Below are 14,284 nucleotides of genomic sequence, written 5' to 3'. Positions count from 1 at the left end.
CTGTTCCTTTACCTTTGCAATCTCCGCGTTGTGAACGTCCTGATCCGGCGGATTAACTTCCGCCATAAGCACAACCAACACATCAAATAGTTCTGATAGAATCTGAGCCGGCGGGCGCACAGGGCCTCCTGCCCCGGCAGCCATCGCCGCTGCTGAACCGGAGATCGTTGCCGCAGCTGTCGAAGAATGAAGCGCTGCTTGCGTTCCGGCTATGGATATTCCAACCCGGTTGGGCAGATTAGACGGGTCCGGGATACTATCGCCATCGGAACAACTCCCAATACGGCCATCTTGTAGCTGATAAAGAGATTCGGTTTCTTCGGTCGAAGATTCGTCACCAGAACAAACAACGGTCGTGCCGCAAAATTCCGATCCGTCCTCATAACTTCCTCCATGGATGACTCCCATGAAGGCATGCTTCATGGCCGGTTTAACCCGGGCGGATCGTGCACGCTAAGCCGTCTCGACGAGGTCGGTGCAGATGTCCGGCTCAGGGCCCGGTTCACCGATCTTGCCAATGAAAACGTGAATGCTACCAAAGGGAACCCGGTACCCGTACTCAATTGAGCCGGTCTCGGGGCCCCAGCCTGCGTCGTCGATGTAGAGCTTGCCGCGACGACTCTTAGTCATCCGGCCTATAGCGTAGCCCTCGAGTCCTTCAAAGCGGCCCTCCAAGAACTGGAAACCATCGTGCGATAGCCCCACGGTGGGCGCCAACTATCGTGGTTTTGTCACGAAAGATGTCCTAGAGAAAGGACTTAGTCGTGGAGCCATCGCGACGGGTTAGCTTGAAGGGGTTAAAGCGGACACAAGGACGCAAGAGAGTTTATAGTAGTTTGGCCCCTTCGATGAAGGTAAAAGCCTACGTCTAGTTGTTATGGAATTGATGGGGTTTTCGATGACTAGGGAGCAAACAAGCTTCGCCTATGTCTCGAGTTCTTGTCTGTTGTCCTTGAACCGCCGCCGGGTCGTCCCCTTATATACACGGGTGACTCCCGTCGGCTTACGGAGTCCCAATACCGGCTCATAGAAGTGTCCGGTTTGGTCTCTACTTATTCCTAACTTATAATATAGGTTAACTACTAACGCCGGTTTACGGCTACAGGCCTTGAACCGACCATGGGCCTTGAGCCCTCCTCTGTCTTCTTGGGCTTTAACATACTTAACTACTGACGAAGTTAACCCGACCTAGATAGGCCGGTTTACGCCCAGAATATCCCCAACAGTAGGCGAACCCCTCTGGAGGTCACCGGTTTTGCCACTCGCTTCTTAGCCTGGGCGCGGCTTGTTGTCGGCGCTGTGGCAACCTCCCTGGTTGCGGCAGCCCACTCGGACAGGACAAGCATGGCGGGGTTACCCGAAGCCTCTGGGTTAGCAGAGACCGCCAACGCCGTGGAATCGACCTCCCTGGCCTTGGCCGCAGCAGCGGCCTCTGCCAAAGCCGCTTGGGCCTCCTCGCGAGCACGAATAAGGGACACAAGCTCACCACGTTCCGTTCCTAAATCGAAACCGCTGTCGTCTAGGATAGAAACTAGTTGCGGATCAGTAAACGCGTTCAGAATCTTAAAGGAGGGGGGAGGGTTACCTGAAATCTCCAAGTTCTTGTCCGCCAGGCGAAGCTGAGCACTCTCCAAGGAAGACAATTCGCCCAACGCCGCCTTGGCCCGGGCACTGGGAGCCCGCTGGGGGCCCGGAGATGCCCGAGAGCGCCGAGCCTTGGTTGCCGTGCCCGCGAAGCCCAACGCAGCCTCAAGGTCCACGCACGCCGGCGCCACCGGCGAAGGAAGCGCCAAGGCGGCTTGCTTGAGAGGAGGCTTCCGACCAGCCGTCTTCTTGGGGGCACGCCCAGAGCCCCCCGAACTGCGGCGGCTCGACACCGGGGTGCGGATGGAATGTTCATTGAGCACCACGCCCGAGTCCGAGCCGAGCAGACTGGGGGAGGCTGGGGCGACAGCCACAGGAGGCGCCATCGATCCCACCATATTGAAAGCCCCCACCAGAGCGCGGGACGGGGGCGGACTGCTCCCAGCTGTGTCTGAGATCGCCAGCGCCCCAGGCTCCGCGTTCTTCTTCCCCTCGTCGAGCGCGCGTTCTTTGATACCCAATTGGTTCCAGGTCTCCTTGTCAAATGACGTGTCGGGCATGCTATCCTCAGGTTCATCCTCGCGACCATCCATGTCCACATCCATAGCGCGGTCCCCGTTCCCAGTGTTGTGCCCGCCCTGGGTCCCTGGATCTTTCTGCTGCTGCCCAGCTGACCCTCCGGTCCCCGGACCAGACGGTCCAGCACTCTTGTCGCCCGGGTGAGAGGGAGGAATGATAGGGCCAGGCGCCGCCGGCCCGTCTCCAGGGCGCTTTGGGAGTCGCTCCACCTCGACCCGTATGTCGTAGCCCTCTTGATTAAACCAGACTTGCACAAAACCATTCATCTTGTCAGGGGCTCTGCATCCAAATTTCATCCTCACCGGTCCCACCCGGATGAGGGACAGCTCGTCCACCACGATAGGTCTGCCCGGCATCTTGAGCCCCTCCATCAGGCGATCGACCCGACGATGTTTCTTGGGGATGCCATGAAGGCGAAGCCACACCTCCGGCATGGAGAGGGGCACAATCATCTCATGGATCGAGTCACGAACCAGCACCGTAATGTCATTGATGGAGAGGAAAAGCTTGCCACTTGTCTTGGCCATATTCAGAAGATCTGCAGAGGGGAAGCTCACCGCAAAGTCGTTGTCGCCAACCTGCGCAATCTGCCAGTCCCAGTCTCCAGCCACCATGTGCTTCAGCTCCTACGTGAGCGTACGCAGCGAAAGCCTCCCCGGCTCTGCTGACAGTATGGCACCATTGGCAGCTTTAAGGTCATTGCCCTCCGCCATCTCCTCTTCTTCGAACTCCATGCAGAAGAAACCTTCGCCCGGAATGGCGCTGCCCATGATCTGGAGGTGCGGCTGCTTGCCCCGTGAAGGGCAGTACGCCGAGGCATGGCCCTCCTGTTTGCAGATCACACAAAGGGGGGGAAAGGTGCATTTGGCCTGAAAGTGACCGGTCCGTCCGCATTTGAAGCACTCCCCACCCTCCCCTTCAACTGGAATGGGAGCGTCCGCCGAGCCCCGCGGCGCATCGGGCGCGACCACCGCAAGCGGTGTAGGCGAAGCCCGGGGCTTTTTTGCCAGCGGGTCCCCATGACCTCCGCCGCACAGGGGGTGCTCTGGTTTGCGCTCCAGCTCGCGGCGTCGCGCGCCATGCTTGCGCTTCTGCTTCTTCTCTTGCTGGCCCCACCAGGGGGAGGACCCCAATCCCCCTCGCGCCCGTGGAAACCAGATCCTGTGTCATGGCCCTGGTAGCCACCGTAGCCCCGACCAGCACCGCCGTCTTGACCATGCTCAGATCCACCGCCACCGTCCGCTCGCCCTGCCGCCTTGGCCCGCTGGCCACGCTTCGCCTGCGCCCGTAGGGCTTTCTCGCGCCGCCATTCCTCCTCGGAGGGCGGGGGCTCCATCGGGGGCTTGTCCGCGCACCGGTCGCCCATGGCCGTCACCTCGGCAAAGGACAGGGAGAGAGGTGGAGGAGGGGGAAGGGGAACGAGAGATCTAATGGGAAGACGATGGCGCCGCACCTCACTGGAACGAGCCGGAAACCCTAGCGAGGGGTCGCGGAGGCCCCTGCGCAGCCATATAAAGCGCTGGCAGGCGGGCCACCGGGCCCCTCCCGGGGCAGGCCGACCGCGTGGGCTGACGGGGCCAGGTCCATCACCAGGGGCCGAAAGCTCCCCCGCAGACGACAGGGGCCCCCCACCAGAAGGCCCGACGGCCATAGGACATGGCTGGGCCGACCCAGGCCCAGAGGCCCCCAGCAGGCCCAAGGGCAGGGCGGGCGGCGCCAACCCTAGCGCATCAGCCACCTCCGCCACCCGCTCCGCTAAGTCCGATGTTGAAATTGCTTTCAAAGTGTATACGAGGATACTCACTGGCTGATGTATTAGTTCGTCCATGTACGATCGCCACGGATGTACCTCTGAGCAATTTGCTCCACTTGTTCATGCAAGCTGTACTAAAACTGTTATTGTTCTTCTTGCTCCTGTGATGGATTTTCTGAACCTTGCACTCGCTCCTGCACCAGTACTTCTTCTGCTCTGTTTCCTGTGATGGACCATGTTAAAACTGCTCTTATCTTTTTGTTTTATTAGGCTCAGATAAGCAGTTATGATCTGGGCAACCGTAGGTAAGTAGTAGGAGTAACTACGTTTGTAAATCAAAACTGTTTCACTGATCTTGATAATCTGCAGAACAACTTCAAGCTCATAAGTTGCAGAGCAAATTCAAGTTGTGGCAACAACAAAAAAATGTTCTGTCTATTTTGCGTCGCTGAATTCATGTCTTTTATCATCAACTAAAGCCTGATCCTTCTGGGAGATGCCAAAGTATTTAAAAATTTCAATGAGTCATCGAAATGTTTGGGGTCAGACAATCATCATTTTGTAACTTGCCAGTTGAAACATATACAGACCTCCAATGCAACGACTGGCGCATGTCCATGTCTGAACCATGACTGCTTTTAGGAATGCAGCAGTGAATGGAGTTTGAGTTTAAGCTCTTCGTCCCATTAGTCTAGAGCTCTAGGCCTATTAGCTTATTTAGACTCCTCAAATGCAGAATTTAGGTCAGGTAAGCGCACATAATTGCTACTCCCTCCGTCCCAAAACATAAGATCATTTTTGACAGTATCATAGTGTAAAAAATGATCTTACATTTTGGGATGGAGGGAGTACAAGTTTAGACCATCTTGTGTACCGCCAGTTCCATTGTGGTCAGTTGTGGCTGTTGTTTGGTTCGGTTTGGTTTTGGCTTGGTGTATCCTTGTTCTTAGTTCGACTATTGGAATTATCTCTAGCATGCATCTTGTTATTTGAATGTTGCATATTGATGGTACACTGTAATTATGCATTTAGAAACTAGAAATACTTGTTATCTGAATTATTATTATTTCGCATTACAACATTGCAACATGTGGATTAACCTTTTTGTAGTGACTAGTTAATTGCCCATGTGTTGCAATGGGGGTATAAATATTTAAATGGCTCAACACCGAACACGACAAACATATATCCTTAGGATTCTCTTGCGCCTTGCTAACAAAAGATCCTTCAAGCAACATTGTCATTTTTTACTGATAAATGGAACTCCTTAATCGTCCTCCACCTACTATTTCTGTCCACACTTCAAATTTTGAGGGATTCTTTGCCATTTTTCCTCTCCTCTAAGAATCGTCGAACAATAAGGAATTAGTGTATCCACCAAAGTCCTTTATGTGCCTCTACATGTTGTGTTCTCTCACTGTTCCCCTTCTTTAACGCTTCTTACCATTTACTCTTCTGTGAAAACATTTCTTACAGTGTCAATGTTCATGATTTACAGTGTGAAGTAGTCATATTTTTCATTGAAATCTAAGTGCAATCTGTCAGTCTTGTTGCTAACTGAATTTACAGTATCTAAGTGGTCTTCAAATTCTGCAGCACTTATGTTCATGACTTACTGAACTATGTTATCTTTCTTAACAGTGCCTTGATCTAAATAGTTGTATTTTAGCTCCATAGTTATGTGTAATTTGTGCCTTGATTTTCCGTCATCTCTGAACGTTGCCGTTCCTGTGCTTGCTACTCCTTAATTCACACATGCACAGGAGGTACAAGAGGTTATACTGAACCTAACCCTCCAATATTATATGTTTTGATCTCCTTTCTGAATTCCCTTTTGTTATTTTTAACTCAAACAAGTACCCAGATTTATAAAGATCTAGTGAGCATTGCCAATGTTGGGGAGGGAGTGATCTGAATTGGTTTATGTGACTCATCCTCATTAACTTTTCTCTCCAACCTTTTTCACAGTACAAATGATAATAGTTTACAGATTGTAGTAGCTGTCTTTCTAGTGCAAACTCTGATTTTGTTGATAATTTAAGTCTGAACTTTTCTGATAGTTTCAGACTTCCTTTTGTAGTTTCATTGACTATGCATGAATCCCATCATTTAGTTGTATTTTTTACTGGTATACACGAGGGCGATACGAAATGCTTGTCTTTGATCCAAAAGCTATACAAGAAGATCTTCAATAACCGCAATGGCAATGCCGATTTATAACCTGAAAGGCCTACTGAAGTGGCAAGTGGAGCAAGTTTTTCATGCAGGGATTCAGAAGTTAACTTAGGACTACTCCGGTGACAGCAGATCGATCGATGGTGTCTCGTCTCGTGCTGACCGCTGAGTCTTAACCCGCACTTCCAGATCGATTGTCCTGCCTCGTATTGGCGACTGTGACAAGCAGATCCATGGTGGCCTGCCGGGCGGACGGTGCAAGTGGTGGTACGGGCTATGGACTGGGCGGGCCATGGCTCATGGGTCAATTGCTCTCTGTCCCAGACTGTGTTTGCTATGGGCTGGGCGGGGCCATGGCCCATTTTCCTAACACATAGCTCCGCCAGTCCATGTCTGAAGTCTGAACCCCCTAAAAAAAAGTCTGAGGTCTGAACCGTGACTGCTTTCACGAAAGCTACACTGAATGGAATTTGAGATTCAGCTTCGTATATCCCAATAGTCTAGAGCTCTAGTCCCACTAGCTTACTTAGACTCCACAAATGCAGAATTCAGGTCAGGTAAGCGGACATGATTGCTAAAAGTTTAGACCATCATGTGTACAGTCAGTTCCATTGTGGTCAGTTGTTTGGTTTTGGCGTGGTTCCTTGTTCTTAGTTCGATTATTGGAAATATCTTTAGCATGCATCTTGTTATATTTGAATGTTGTATATAGATGGTACTATGTGCTTATGCATTTAGAAACTAGAAGTATTTGCTACCTGAATTGTTATATTATTTTGCATTACTTTTTTCTCAAATACGTGAAAGCTTGTGTGTCATTGCATTGATAGAAGGAGTTGAAACTTGAAAGGGGTAAAGGGTAGCCACGGATGTACCTCTGAGAAATTTGCTCCACCTCCACTTGTTCATGCAAGCTAAAACTGTTGCTCTACTTCTTGCTCTGTGAGTCTGGAATGGTACTTCTGTTCTGCTTTGAGATATATACTACTCGTGTGAGTATAATCTTGTTTTTTTGTGTATTGGGCTGGAATATGCTTCGAGATATATACTACTCCTGCAGTTCTGATCCCATGGAGAATTTATAAGCTATGCGTCAGTGGTACAATCTAGTTTTATGGACATATATCTAGTTGACAATAAACAATAACGTACTAAAACAAAGGTTGATGCAGAATCAGCATGAAGTAATCTATTACATACTACATCATGTAGATGGATTTACATTGAGAGAAAAGGGGATTAGAATGTTATTGATACGAAATCAGGCTACCCTAGGCGTTTAGTCAAGTGATACACATCACCATTTTCTGTAGCTGTGTTCTCCACGCCATAACGCACCACAGTTTGTTTTCATCAGTTGCTCAAGCCACCAGTGAGCCGCCCCTATTTTTGTCAGCCTAGTGAGTTTTCCATTCCTTGTGCAACTGGCAGTAGCAACTGGCAGTAATTGTAGTTATATCTTGTTGCAGTGTCATACTAGTTATTTGGCATATTACGTCGCAGTAGTGATCATATGAAAAATTGCTTTGTCGGCGCCGACAAGACTGTTGAGCTATTTAATCGTATTTTTACGATTTATGTATCAGCTGCTCAACTGGTAACTGTCCTCTGATACATCAATATCAAGAAATGATCCCAGTATCTGAACCAACAAGCTACCGACTGAAAAGAAAAACAAGAGTCAATATTCTCGCTGTGGGAACTACTCCCTCCTGTAGGAAATCTATAAGGTGTTAATTTATTATCCAAGTTTGAAGTACAGTATTACAAATCACAATCACAAGAAAGTACTTCTGGAAAAACATAACCTTATTGTGCCTCAACATAATCCACATATTCTCAGATTAGTTGTTGGTCAAAATTAAACTTGGATGGCCAAACTACGGCCTACATTTCCAAACAGTGAAGGACAGTGATGGTTTATACTGCAACTAGTCATTAACTTTCATCGTTGCAAATTTGTAATGCGGAATGTATCTGAGAATGTGGTGGCTGGTGAATAAGTGCCTATGATGAAGATAGCTCCAATAAGTCAAGTAATGCCCCATCTGTCGTCTTGGAAGGGTCGTCCGGGTGCACTTGGTTTTCTTTGTGCCGGTCGTCAACTGCAAGGCTGACTATGAAGCCGGTTTCTTTGCCAAAGGCATCTCAGTCGGATCAACAACGACTTTATATGCAGCGAAATCCATCTCCGCAATGCTTGCATCTGCCATGCTGGCATTTAGATTCGCAATTTCTTATGCGCGTTTCGGGATCGTAATCACATCCTTGGGGCTTGGCACTTTAAGCTTCAAATACATGTAGCATGGACGGGCCATGAACTTCGCGTAGGCCGGCCAACCAAAGATGGTGTGATACTCACTCTTGAAGTCGACGACCATGAAGGACAAGGACTCTTTGCGGTAGTTCTTCTCGTCGCCGAATGCGACTGGCAAGGAAATTTGAACGGGTGGTTTGGCACGCATGCCAGGGACCACCCCATGGAAGGTCATCCCAGTCGGATTAAGCTTCGACAGGAGAATTCCTATTTTGTCCATTATACTTGTGTACAAAATGTTCAGTCCAACTCCTCTGTCCATCAGCATGTTTCGCAGTCGGACCCCATTGATGAGTGGGTCCACCACGAGAGCATGGCGTTCGGGATAAGGTATATCTGCTGGGTGATCCGGCCGGTCAAAGGTGATGGGTGTCTCTGACCAGTTCGATAATTGGGGACCGGCCCGGCCCGGCCATCGGGCCTACTAAATCAGGCCCAAGCCCGGCCCGAACCTAGAAAAGCCCGACATGGCCTGTTTGGCCCAGCCCGACCACGGCTAAAAATCCATTTTTCACAGGTCCGAGCCCGACCTGATCAACCCATCGGGCTTGATTTTCAGGCCCGAGCCCGGCCCGATGGCATGTTCGGGCTCAGCTCGGCCCGAGATTTTCGGGCCGGGTCGGGTCGGGCCGTTCGGGCCGGGCTGCCCATGGCCAGGTCTAATAGGACGGCCTTCTCACCGGGGTATCCATCCGAGTTGCAGTCCTCTGGCCAGCCGTGTGACGAGGATGTGACGAAGCCATTGTGGGAACTCGGCTCTTAGTCCCTCCTAGGATCCAACTGCGTGAAGCCAGCCGGTCACGAGACAGTGAGATGAGCTCATTCTGTGACGACCCCGTTAGCAGGTTGCTGGATAGCATCAGCCAGCTTGGTCGCCGCCCGGACATTGTCAGTCGGGGTGCCAAGGATTTGGATATCATCGGGGCCTCCGAGTACAAAATTGTTGTGTAAGTCCCGCCCTCGTGGGATTACCGAAGGGTTGGGGTGCCGCGGCCGACTGCTGTCCAGCAGATCATGCTCCCGAACAATCAGGTTGTTCTCATTCTGAGCCAGCCGGGCACGCTCCGCCAGAATCTCCTGGCGTGGGCCTCAAGGGCCTTGTCAGCCGGCGAATCACCCGGAATGGGGGTGTGAAGGACCCGCTCGGGCGCCTCACGATGTTCTCTGGTGGCCGGGTCCTCATCAGTTGCGCTTCCATCGATTGTTGTAGTTGGGTCGGCAGTAGCCTTCCCGTGACTCGGTTCGGGTGGTGACGTGACAACCATGAAGGCTTCTTCCACAGATGTCTATAATCCGTAGATCTCTTCTCCTGAGAGACGGACTCCAAGAGAGGATAAATAGACTCAGAGTCCATCATCCCCACGAGCCGAATTGCGGGATGACCAAACTAAGGACGAGGTTTGCCGAATTGCTTCCAGCGACGCCAGCTGCCGACCGGTATGACGATGGGAGATGTAAGGCCGACACCCCCGAGTCATTGGCTCGGTAGTGGGTTGTGACGCCCCCGATTTAATCGTACACTAATCATGCACGCAAATGTGTACGATCAAGATCAGGGACTCACGGGAAAATATCACAACACAACTCTACAAATAAAATAAGTCATACAAGCATCATATTACAAGCCAGGGGCCTCGAGGGCTCGAATACAAGAGCTCGATCATAGACGAGTCAGCGGAAGCAACAATATCTGGGTACAGACATAAGTTAAACAAGTTTGCCTTAAGAAGGCTAGCACAAACTGGGATACAGATCGAAAGAGGCGCAGGCCTCCTGCCTGGGATCCTCCTAACTACTCCTGGTCGTCGTCAGCGGGCAGCACGTAGTAGTAGGCACCTCCCGAGTAGTAGTAGTCGTCATCAACGGTGGCGTCTGGCTCCTGGGCTCCAGCATCTGGTTGCGACAACCAGGTAGAAAGGATAGAGAGAAGAGAAGGAGAAAGCAACCGTGAGTACTCATCCAAAGTACTCGCAAGCAAGGAGCTACACTACATATGTATGCATTGGTATCAACTGGAATAAGGCTATTATATGTGGACTGAACTGCAGAAAGCCGGGATAAGGGGGATAGCTAGTCCTGTCGAAGACTACGCTTCTGGCCACCTCCATCTTGCAGCATGTAGAAGAGAGTAGACTGAAGTCCTCCAAGTAGCATCGCATAGCATAATCCTAACCGATGATCCTCCCCTCGTCGCCCTGTGAGAGAGCGATCACCGGTTGTATCTGGCACTTGGAAGGGTGTGTTTTATTTAGTATCCGGTTCTAGTTGTCATAAGGTCAAGGTACAACTCCAAGTCGTCCTGTTACCGAAGATCACGGCTATTCGAATAGATTAACTTCCCTGCAGGGGTGCACCACATAACCCAACACGCTCGATCCCATTTGGCCGGACACACTTTCCTGGGTCATGCCCGACCTCGGAAGATCAACACGTCGCAGCCCCACCTAGGCACAACAGAGAGGCCAGCACGCCCGTCTAAACCTAAGCGCACTGGGGTCTGGGCCCATCGCCCATAGCACACCTGCACGTTGCGTACGCGGCCGGAGAGCAGACCTAGCAACCTCCATTACAAAGGAAGTCACGTTACGCGGTCCAACCCGGCGCGCACCGCTCAGTCGCTGGCGTCACGAAGTGCTTCGGCTGATACCACGACGTCGAGTGCCCATAACTGTCCCCGCGTAGATGGTTAGTGCGTATAGGCCAGTAGCCAGACTCAGATCAAATACCAAGATCTCGTTAAACGTGTTAAGTATCCGCGAACATCGACCAGGGCCAGGCCCACCTCTCTCCTAGGAGGTCTCAACCTGCCCTGTCGCTCCGCCTCAAAGTAACCATCGGGGGCCGTCGGGAACCCAGGCCCACCTCTACCTGGATGGAGCCACCTGCCCCTTCAGCCCCCATCTCCGAACAGTATCACAGGTAATGTAACTATGTAAAGTACATCGTATATGCCCGTGATCACCTCCCGAAGTGATCACGGCTCAGTAGTATAGCATGGCAGACGGACAAGAGTGTAGGGCCACTGATGGAACACTAGCATCCTATACTAAGCAGTAGGATAGCAGGTAATGGTAACAACAGTAGTAGCAAGGACAGGCTATGCATCAGGACAGGAATAACGGAAAGCAGTAACATGCTACACTACTCTAATGCAAGCATTATAAAGAAGAGTAGGCGATATCTGATGATCAAAGGGGGGGGCTTGCCTGGTTGCTCTGGCAAGAAGGAGGGGTCATCTTCGATGTAGTCAAACACACGAACATCGGCAACGGTCTCGAAGTCTACCAGAAAGGAGTAACGGAGGGGGAACACAATAAATAACAGAGCAATCAAATGTAACACAAAGCAAGACGCGGCAATACGTTGTGCTAGGGGTGACCTAACGTAGGGATAGGCGATACCGGCGAAGAGGGGAAATATCCGGGAAAGTATTCCCGGTGTTTCACAATTCCGGACAGATGAACCGAAGGTGAAATGTTGCAGGTTCCCTATGCTAGGGATGCGTGGCGGACGAATGGGCCGCGTATCTGGATTCGTCTCGTCGTTCTGAGTAACTTTCATGTACAAAGTTTTTCCATCGAAGTTACGGTTAATTTTTTATAATTTTCCAAAGTTTTATCAATATTCTAGAATTTTGTGTTTAATTTAAATCCGAATTGACCAAGTCAATGCGACTAGTCAAAAGGAGAGGTGGTGGCCCACACGTCATGGGCATAGGTGTAGATTACTTAGGCTAAATTAATTTAAACTAGGGGACCACATGGCATTGTTTATATAGACTAATTAGCACTAAATCACATCCTACCTAAACTAGCCCTAATTAATCCTAGCCTAATTAAACCATGGGCCGGCCGGTGGCATAGCCAGCCGTGGCTGCGTACACACACGCAACACACATAGCTAGGGGTTACTTTTGTTCCAACAAAGCATTTTGCGATTTTTATAGAATTTATCTATGCCATATTTGAATTTGGTCCAATGGAATAATTTGGAGGTTGCTATGTGTACTCCCAACACAAATTAATTTCAACGAAGTTAGACTTGGTTTGACCATAGTTTTGTTGCCATCCAGAGAGCTAAGAAGATGGAAATAGCAAAAGCTAGCCAGCGCTACAGTAACATTCAGTTACTGTAGCAGCGGCAGCAGAGCAGCGAACGCAGCGGCAGAAGTTAAGGAATAGCAGCGACGGCAGCAGCTATGCATCCGTAGTAGTAACAAGAAGCAGCAGTAGGAAGCAAGTAACAACAGCAGAGTTTCAGCGGCATCAGCAGTAAAGGTAGTAGGCAGCGGGACAACGCGACTAGGCGCGGGCGCGCGTTGTGCAGGGCCGGAGCTCAGGCACGCAGGGGCAGGGTGACCAGGGGGCGCGCGGGAGCACGCACGGGGGCGAGGCCACGCGCAGGCGGGCAGACACGGAGGCGCGCGGGCATGGCGGGGGTCATGGCGGACGACGCAGCAGACGGTGGCTGCGAGGCCGGGCGGCAGTCGGCAGCGGCCAACGCAGCGGCGAGGCGGGCACGCAGCAACAGTTCAACAGGGGCGGCGGCAGAAGCATGCATGGGGACGCGGGGAGGGGCCAGTTGCGCGTGGGAGCGACCAAGGACGGCCAGAGCCGGGCCAAGCGCATGCTCGGGCGCGACGGTGCAGCTCCGGATAGGGGAGGCGGGACGCGGCCTACGGCAATGAAGGAAAAGGGGAGCGGGGCGCGGGAGCTCACCGTGTGGGCGCATGGGGTCCCGGTGACGGATTAGTAGCTGCGGGGCGGTCGGAGTTGACGGAGATGGTCGATGACCGAAGCGGACGAGGGCGACGCGAATCCGGCGAAGGTGGGGGTTCCGGCAGGTCTTCGTCTCCGTAGTGGACGCAGCGGGCGATGGCGGTCGTCGTGGACGCGACGGTGAGGGAGAAGTGGCCGGTGGTCGCGAGCTTCACCGGAGCGAGCCCATGGCGGCGCTCGGCGGGGATGGATCTGGCGAGGGGGGGGGGGTGAGGCGGAGAGGACCAGGGAGGGGAGAAGAGAGCAAGCGGGGGGAGTGGTAGATATTTTGGCGAGCGGGGAGGTCCAGCGCAGCTCTTATCCCCTCGTCGGGCGTCGCCGGCGAGGTGGCTGGACGGCGACGGGCGCGCACGGTCCTGCCCGGTCGGTGGAACAGGAAGCGACCGGGGAGGGGGAGTGGGCCGGCTTAGCTGGGCCGGTTCGAATGGCCAGGCCCGGGGGGTGCTCTCTCTCTCTTTTTAAAAAAAAATTATGTTTAGTCTTTTCTTTTTGTTTACTGCTGTCTTTTTTCCTATTATTTATTATTACCCTTTTGTTTCATTTTATTTTAGTTTTATAAATCATAAAGGTTGTACCTAAATTAGTACCACTAATTATACCTCTACTACAAAAAGTTTAGACCTCCAATTAAAATAGTTTAACATTTTAATAATTATAAAAGGCATTCAATTAATTCGTTTGCTGTTGTTTTATTTATTTTAGAGCATTCAAACACTTTTAAAGATGTTGGTTTCTCCACCATTACTACTTATGCATTATTTGCCACTACCATAATAATTTGGTTTTAATATTTGAAAACTTTTATTTGCTTGCCTTTGTTTTAAATTTTAACTGGGTTTCAAACAGACACGAGTTTATCCACACTAACCGAGGTGAAGTGGCATCCTTAGCGAGGGATCACTGTAGCTTAATTATCCGGGCATCACAATTCTCCTCCACTACAAGAAATCTCGTCCCGAGATTTAAGAGGGGAGTAAGGGGGAAAGTTCTGGTTACGATATTCTAACGGATCTTCTCGAAGAAGTTAATCCCTTTCGTTGATGTCTTAAATTCTTTATTCCAATGCATCATGATAAACTTGTCGTCATTTCTTCGGGA

The 14,284-nt window shown here is 51.1% G+C and overlaps 1 long non-coding RNA gene across 1 annotated transcript; it reads right to left on the bottom strand.

The window, feature by feature from the left end:
* Window positions 1-9,980: 9,980 nt before the first annotated feature.
* LOC147958931 (uncharacterized) lies at window positions 9,981-13,425 on the bottom strand. The gene is made up of 3 exons (XR_015611246.1): window positions 13,127-13,425; window positions 11,615-11,689; window positions 9,981-10,301 (listed from the first exon to the last, which is right to left on the bottom strand). It is a non-coding gene; the product is annotated as an uncharacterized LOC147958931 (long non-coding RNA).
* Between the last annotated feature and the right edge of the window lie 859 nt (window positions 13,426-14,284).

Source organism: Triticum urartu, chromosome 7A (genome assembly GCF_056163025.1).
Source record: "Triticum urartu cultivar PI428250 chromosome 7A, HENAU_Tu73, whole genome shotgun sequence".
Taxonomy (NCBI): domain Eukaryota; kingdom Viridiplantae; phylum Streptophyta; class Magnoliopsida; order Poales; family Poaceae; genus Triticum; species Triticum urartu.
Note: the sequence above shows the minus strand (reverse complement) of the source record. Positions and strands in the feature narration are given on the sequence as shown.